Source organism: Enoplosus armatus, chromosome 9, assembly GCF_043641665.1.
Source record: "Enoplosus armatus isolate fEnoArm2 chromosome 9, fEnoArm2.hap1, whole genome shotgun sequence".
In the NCBI taxonomy this organism is placed as follows: domain Eukaryota; kingdom Metazoa; phylum Chordata; class Actinopteri; order Centrarchiformes; family Enoplosidae; genus Enoplosus; species Enoplosus armatus.
In genome coordinates, this window is record NC_092188.1 from 16,536,155 (window position 1) to 16,544,623 (window position 8,469).

Here is an 8,469-nt window from a genome sequence, read left to right on the forward strand (position 1 = left end):
TTTCTGAGATGTGTATTTTTTCCATTTGTATTCCCAGTTAATATTTTGGGGTTTGTACATTTGTTTTATTCTCTGTTTGAATTTCCCAGCATTGTTGCACATACTTCTGAGGGGATTTATGAGAAAATATAGTTAATCTCTATTGCCATTGGAAGATGCAATAACAGAGTACTGGAACGAAATATAGTATGTTGCAGCAATACAGCATGTGCAGCTCACTGTATCTCTGCCATTTATTTCTGAAACACAGCAGACTGTATTAAGCAACCAGACTTATTATTACTTGTTATACAGGCCCAATTCCTTTCAGATATAGAAAACAGGAACTAACCATTGCTGCAACTTACGTGTGGTGGGGTGTGTGGGTGTATGTGTGTGCAAAACCACACTAAATAAATAGGAATGGGAATAAACAGTAAATACAACTGGCTACCAAATGAATACATGCACAACTGTAGACGTAGACACACCTGCAGTTTACCCTGTCTTTGTGCAAACAGCAACAACTTTAATTACCTTGTTCCATCTCAGGATTACATATATTTATCAATATTTTTGATCAATATTCTGTTCGACAAACGATGTATGTTCCAACACATGCAAATGTGTATGTGTATGAATGAGTGTAGAAGACAAAATCAGAAGTCTGTGTTTGCAGGAATGTAAATATAATCAATTAATCGGTCTATCCATCTATCTAGTAGAGCACTCTGGTGGTTAAGGCTACTAATGAGGAGGCAGAACTGTCTGCTTTGCTTAGAACAAAAGGAAAGGTTATACCTATTATTAGCGGACCAGAACTGGTGTCCATCTCTTCATGTAGCAGAAGAGTGGGAGTCATAAAAGATGGTATTTATTATTGTATGGGTCAGTTAAAAATGTACTGTAAAGTGGGTTGTGTGGTCCACAAGAGCTGTATCTGTCCTTAGTGTGTGTGTGTGTGTGTGTGTGTGTGTGTGTGTGTGTGTGTACATGTGCATGTATGTGCACACATAAGTAATTGAGTGGGTGTAAAGCTCTGAGTGCAGTCATTGGTTCTGTGAAATGACTCACAAAGGCCAGATATGAATTTACATCATACATATTGTAATTATAGATGATATATATTTATAAATGGTTTATATGTCATTGCATAATTGCCGGAAACTATAAATTGTATACCGATGCTACAAGTTAACAGCTCATGTTTTAATCACGAAAGGTAATATACAGTATGTCTAAAGGACATCAGCGGTTCCTAAAGTCCAAATGTTTATCTTATTTTTATTTGAATGAATCCAAATACATGTGACTTTAATGGAGTTGATGAGGGCAGCTTTTTTACAGAATGGGCACCATTGATGCATTGCCTTTGTGAAAACCAATTTTTAAAAACATATTAATCAGTATGATACATATATTACACAGGGCATTTGACAGTTTTGCACTCATCTCATACAGAGGCCTGATATCTTTTGGCTTATTGCTTACATTTAGTAATGTGCCTTGCTCCATTTTAGTGGCTCTTCATAACTGATTATATGCTTCCCTCTAGTGGTAAAAAGCTCACACTACATTCAGCGATGCTATATCAGAATAAAAAGTATCCACATACTCACTGAATATGTATATGTATATATACACACACACACACACACACACACACACACACACACAAGCAGAGTTACAGATACAGCGCTTACTACATGAAGAGCTGGACACCAGTTCTAGTCTGCTAATAATAGTTATAACCTTTCCTTTTGCTGTAAGCAAAGCAGACGTGCTGCCACCTTATTAGCAGCCATAGCCATCAGAGTACATAGACACCAGTATATAGATAAGGTTTTTCAAAAGATGAACGGAATTTAAAGCATCTAGCCAGAAAAGAAAAATCTTCAGCCTTTTCAAGGATAGGAATAATGACTCATAACATACTGAGACACAAATTAAGTACAGATGAAACTAAGAGTTTTAGTATACAATAATGATGGCTTGCTGGTGCCACGCAAATAAACCTGCATTTATGGCTTATGATGCTGGGTTGATTTCCATCCTCAACATATAAGTATTGTAGGCTAAAATGATGTATGTGCCAGCAACAATTTACCCTTCTTTGAGTGGAATGTAACATGATCATCAGAAGTGACCCCTTTTCATCGTTATCTGTTGATTCTTAAAAATGACTTCAGGTCTCAATCATAACATTCTCCTTTACTGATTGCCTTTTTCATCATGCCAAGTTTAGTTATCATTCACAGTTGTGAGGGAGGGATTTGTGAAAGTGAAGTGTAAATGTGTGACTGCAACAGGATGTGAGTATAGAGGATATCATCAAAACTCAATATGATACCATTATGATAAAACACATTCATTTGCTCACACAATAAAGCTGTCAAAAGACCACAGAAGCCTGGTTGTCCCAAAAGGATTATCTCTCTGACATAACATTTTATTCGGCTGTCTTTTATTTGCCCACACAAGTATGTGACGAAGTGCTCATTATACTGAAGTACTGTAGTTCAGTAGGACAACTTGAAATCATAGCCTGACTTTTTGGAAATAAAAGTTTTTTCAAGACAAAGTTGCTTCAAATTAACTGCATTGTAGAGAAAACTGAAAGCAGCATTTATCTCTTACCACAGTGCTTTACTCCATTGCTTATAAGCTGAATTGTGCATGCACAACATTTTCTAGTCCCCGATTCACAAACCTAGTGATTGGACTACATGTTCATATAGGTACTCAAGCATGTGATGTGAACAAAGGGGCTGCATTTTGGAAGCTGTACTTTATTTATCACAGTTGATTTCTCCTTGTCCTCTCAGCAATCATGTTTTTGCTTACGTTTTTTGTAATTGCAAGTATGTCAAGATCAGCCAGTCAAACATACACATGTGCACAAACATGCATTTTGCAGGCATGGACACACAAACACACACACACACACACACGCACACCATTCAACTTCATATTTTAATTTGGGTGTAGAACATGTAGTCAAAGTGCCCTGTGGGCTGACCATATCAGGTTGTGACATTTGCATTTGACAGGAATCACATCAGACAGGGTTAATACTGGAGAAGATGGAGGGATAGAAAGAGGGGGAAAAAATAGCAGAAAAGGTTTCCTCCATTCCTCCTACACCCCCTTCCCTCTCTCTTTCCCTCCTTCAATCCCATAGCTGAGGTGCTTAAATTAAAAAGGAAGAAATGCAATTTAAAGACATGGGGTAAACAATCACAAAACACTTGTTTCAGGAGGAGACACAATTTCCTGGTGCCTTGTCCAATTTCTTATGGCCTGGAGGGCTGCCGCATGCGTTTTAACACCTGGTTCTACACCGCTGATTAAAATTGTAATGCCAGTGTTGAATCAATCCATATGACATTTTAGAAATACACAAGTATCAGGACATTTTATATATACAGCATTTTTTCTATTGTTTTTCATTTGGAAACAGAAAGGTGCAAGGTGGTGACTCGCACTGGGTGTCACTGCTATGCCTTCCAACTGTTTGAAGGGAAAAAGGGAAGTTTCAATATCCTAAACGAGTATGAATACGTCGCTATCATTGCTGTACATTGTATTTACTCAAAAGCCACATGTACGGTGTACTGCAAAACCTACAATTATCAACGTATTGTGGTATATATGGTAATCATCATCAAAAGGGGCCTAAGATTTATTGCTTTAGGGAAAGTCAGGGAGAATTTGGTGTATTTCCACTTCTCAGGGTGCATGTGAATGATGGCTAGCGCCTTGGGTGCCTATATCATCTCTGCCAATGTGCCTTTAAAACTGGATCCAAAATTGAGACAGCCTCTTGCACTTGGCCAAATCAGCTCAGGAAATTTGAAGACCGAATGTGGAACAAATGAAAGGAGAGACAGAGAGAGAAAGCCATGAAGCAGATCAGTGACAAAGACCAGGTTGAGAGTTAAAAGATAATTTTAGGGTAAAAATACAAATGAGAATGTGTTGCAGCAAGAATGAGCAGCAAGAACAAGTGACAGGGAAAGGGAAGAGAGAGAATGAGAACAAGAGAGAGAATGTCCAGATTTTTGTACCACTATTATATCAGTATACACCCCCTCAGGCCAAACATCTGAGGCAGAATGACAGACGGGCCGTTGTTTCTTCACACCACAGTAATGTTTTACCAGCCCCTGCGCCCATGTCAATCAATGGCCAGCATGTTCCAAAACATATTCAACACACAAAGAGAACACTTTGGCTTGAGGAAATGGATTGGGCGCAAGATTGGCAGGGGACTCTCTGGATGTGTCAATCACCAAAGGCCCTTTGTTTTACCCCTGTCCCAAGCTTCAAGAACAAAGAGGTGTCCTTTTGTGTCATTTGTCTTTGTGTGCGCTATAAACACATGAATTTTCTGTTTTACATTTGGCTGTGGGAGAAAACACTTTTATTTTCCAAGATTAAAAAGCTCAAACAAAAGTATAATACTGTCGATTCATCCCAGAGAGGGGATTTTGTCCAACAGGTAAAAGCGGAATTCATAACACTCATCTGTGTGCAGCATGCTTTTGTGAAAGCGCTAATCTACACATTTCATGATATGCTGATGATGAGTGCAGGATGGAGGGGAGGGGGGGGCAGTCAGATTCTTAGCGTTTGAAAACACAATTTCACACAACGGACATTTGAAATCTGAGAGAGCTGCTGGTCCCTTCTCTGGCATCAAATCTAAGCAGCTTCTCTCAGTTTTTTTTCTTCTCATCTCTCTCCTCTGGTCTCTTGTCCTTTCTTCCTTTCTGGCCTCTCCAGGTGCCGCGCTATCTCACAGCTAACACAGGAATCCATGAGCCGTGTACATCCACGGCCCTTTGAAAGAGGAAGCCACTTTTTGCCGCTCATCTTGGAAAGCACCTTCCATCGTCCTCTGTGTTCCTCAGGGAGATGAAGGAGGCTCCTGCTAGAAGAGCGGGTTTTGTAACCAAAGCCACATGCTGGGCAGGACAGCCAGTTGTAAGACAAGAAAGATCTTTGTGGTGAACACAAGTGCTTGGCTGTCCTCTTGCATGCCTGTCTGTCAGCGTTGCTTTGCCGTCTGGACACCTGTACAAGTGTAATTTTACACAGGCAAAAACAAAGACATGCTACACAGGGGGGCGTGTAAAGAGGGATTATACAGGCGTGTGTTTGTGTGTGTGTGTGTTGTCTTAAAGAATTCAGTAAGTGGTGCTGAGTGCCCTCTTCTGAAGGGTAATGTTTGATAGGGAAAATCATCACCCTCCATCTCAAAAGAGTCAGCCTTTCAGGAAGTGAAACTGATATACTGAACAAACCAATGTGACATTTGACACTTACGAAAAATGTTGCTGGAATATTCAAAAGGCGGCCTTTGACCTTCAGAGAAAGCTGAAGCTGAGGTGTGAGCACTGAGGGACTGAATGACTGAGAATTTTGGATTTTCAGCGTGCTTTGATCTTCTCTGTGTAAGCTTCACTTTCAGTGGTGTAAAACAGTGGTGTTCAAGCTTCTTGAAAGAAGGTAAAAGAAAGAAAGACTGAAGCGTTGAATAAACAGAGGAGGGACAAGAAATCGAGACAAAAGCCCGTTTGGGAATGAAAGGGGCGGTCATGGCTTTGGAATGTGACTAGATGATAGAGAGCAGGAAGAGGAAATAGATTACACACACACACAAACACAATACAGATATCCATGCCCTGTTGTTGTGCTATCATCAAGGGTCGAGTGTTGACAGAAACCACTGATCTGCCTCAGTGCTAAAACAGTGATAAGGCACTCGGACATCGGTGACCCATGTCTGTGTGTGTGTGTGTGTGTGTGTGTGTGTATGAGAGTGAAAGAGTAACGCACATAAAACCCAAGACTTTGCTATAGAAGGGAATACAGGGGCTACAGGCTATAATCACTTCCGTACTTTAAGTTCTTATTAACACTTTCATCTTCATCACTGATTTCTACAATGGTTGGAACGCTCCCTGGATCTCGCACCAGACTGTCGTGATGCACTGGTTGAGAACCAGATCTTTCAACAAGCATCACTGTGGTTTCTGAAGTATAAAACAACACTGCCAACATCATAGTGTGGCAGGTGTTGTGCTTCATAATTTAGTAGGAATAATCCATTATGTATATGATTTGGTTTAAACGATACTCACTAAAAGGCACACCCATCACTTCAGCGGTCCACATCTTCTGTTATCTGTGTGGTACTTTCAGACTAAGACCATGGAATAGACTATGCTTTGAAATTTGTTATTCTAATATCTTCCCGGAGTTTCTTTGTGCTTTGTCGTCTCGCAGGCTCCCGTGGATCGTGGTCCTGGTACGCCTGGCTGCTGCTGCCATGGGCCCGCTTGACTCTCATCACTACAGTTATTATTTTTAGTCATAGTTCTGTTACTATTAAAGCTGTTATTGCTATTATTAATCTCAGCTATTATTACAGCTGTAACTACTATTATCAGTCATATTTCCATTATTATTATAATTATAGCTGCTATGGCTACTGCTGCCATACATCTCTGCCTGTCTGGCTGCGTCTCTACCTCTCTCTCTCCCTCTCTCTCTCCCTCCAACCCAACCGGTCAAAGCAGATGACCGCCCACCTAGAGTCTGGTTCTGCTCGAGGTTTCTGCCTCTTAAAAGGAAGTTTTTCCTTGCTGCTGTTGCCAAAGTGCTTGCTCATTGTGGGAACTGTTGGGTCTCTGTAATAACATTATAAAGAGTCGGTCTAGACCTGCTCAATTTGTAAAGTGCCATGAGATGACTTTTGTTGTGAGTTGGCGCTATATAAATAAAATTGAATTGAATTGAATTAATATGGTAGATTTTGTGTTTTGGAGCAGATAGATGTAGACTTTTTGATGGTTAAAATGCAGGTTTATTTTATGTGTTAGCAAAGTCCGTTTTTTATTCATGGTCAATGAAGGAGTAGCATCACATATTGGGCTTATTTGCTTTCTTGCCAAGAGTTAGATGAGAAGATTGATACCACTCTCGTTTATGTAAGATAAATATGAAGCTATAGCCGGCAGCCAGTTAGCTTAGCTTAGCTTAGCACAAAGACTGGAAACAGGGAGAAACAGCTAATTCACACATTATTGTTTGTTTAATACATACAAAGTGTAAAAAATGTCATGTTGTGGTGTTATGGTGGGTTATACGCAGGACTATTTCTTTCTCGGGTGTGTTAACTTCCTAGAGATGTGTCATCACTGCGATGTTGGTAGACAACCAGCGGAGACGAGAAGTTACTGAGTCTGGCCAATATAATGAAATACCATGCCACAAAAGCGATATCAATATTCTTATCTAACTCCCGGCTAGAAAGAGAATGAATGTCAAACTATTTAGAAGCAACTAAACACATAAAGATGGTTGCATGAGTAGATCTAAATGTCACCTATTTTTATTCATTCTTAAGTATCCAAATGATGGCGTGTCATGGTGCCATATGGGTCTTAGACATGGAAATGGTTAATGGATTGCACTTATATGGCGTCTTTCTACCTTAGCGGGCAAAGTGCTTTACACTTCTCATTCACTCATTCACACAAGCACTCACACCCTGATGGCGGCGGAGTAGCCATGCCCATTGGGAGCCATTTTGGATGTCTTGCCCAAATGTCCTTGAGAGAGCAGTCTCTTCAAGGACACCTGAGCAAGACACTTAGACCATGTAACTGCAATGTTCCCGGTTTGAATGCGGCCCGGGACTCTTGTTTCCTCAGATTACCATGATTCTTGTAAAACTCTTTACTGTACACTATCAAAAAGAAAGGCAAACATAGGCTGCCTACAAAATCATCTTTAAAAATGTTTCCAAATGATTTTCAAATGAGTTCCTTCCCTTCCTACTTTCATCCCTGTCTCTGTCAGTCCCTCTTTCCTTCTAAACTGTACTTTCTCAGAGTATACATCACCACTATTTCAAAAGCAGCAACACAGGCAACATAATCAGCCTATCAAAGGAGAGCTCTGACTCAATTATATGACACATAGAGAACCAACACAAACATTATATCAACAGATAGGGCAAATGTCAAGTAGCCAAGGTTGGGCAGATATGGAACGAGAGACAGAGGGTGAATTCTTTTCTTGACATGCAGATTGAAAAGATGTAGACAAAAACAAAATTACCGCCCTTTGATACAAACAAGTGGTCAGGGAATGTGGGAATGTAAGAAGCGTGGGGGGCATGGGAGGATGAATTTGCAGTCAGCTTGGTGAAAGGCTCAAATGTTCTTGGTATGTTTTTTTTGGGGGGGGGAGTCTCCACATCTGTCAACACTGCAACAAATGTGTCCTTCTCTCTCTCTCTCTCTCTCTCTCTCTTGCTGGCTCTCTTGTCGTGTCCTGTTCTGTAAGGCAGATACTGTTTAGTCTAATTAACCATCTATGGTGATGACAAAGATATCAAAGCAATGGGATTTTGATTTCACGCTCTCTTCATTTTCCTGTTGGACTTTTCTGTCTCTTTCCCGCAGTCATTTCCTCATC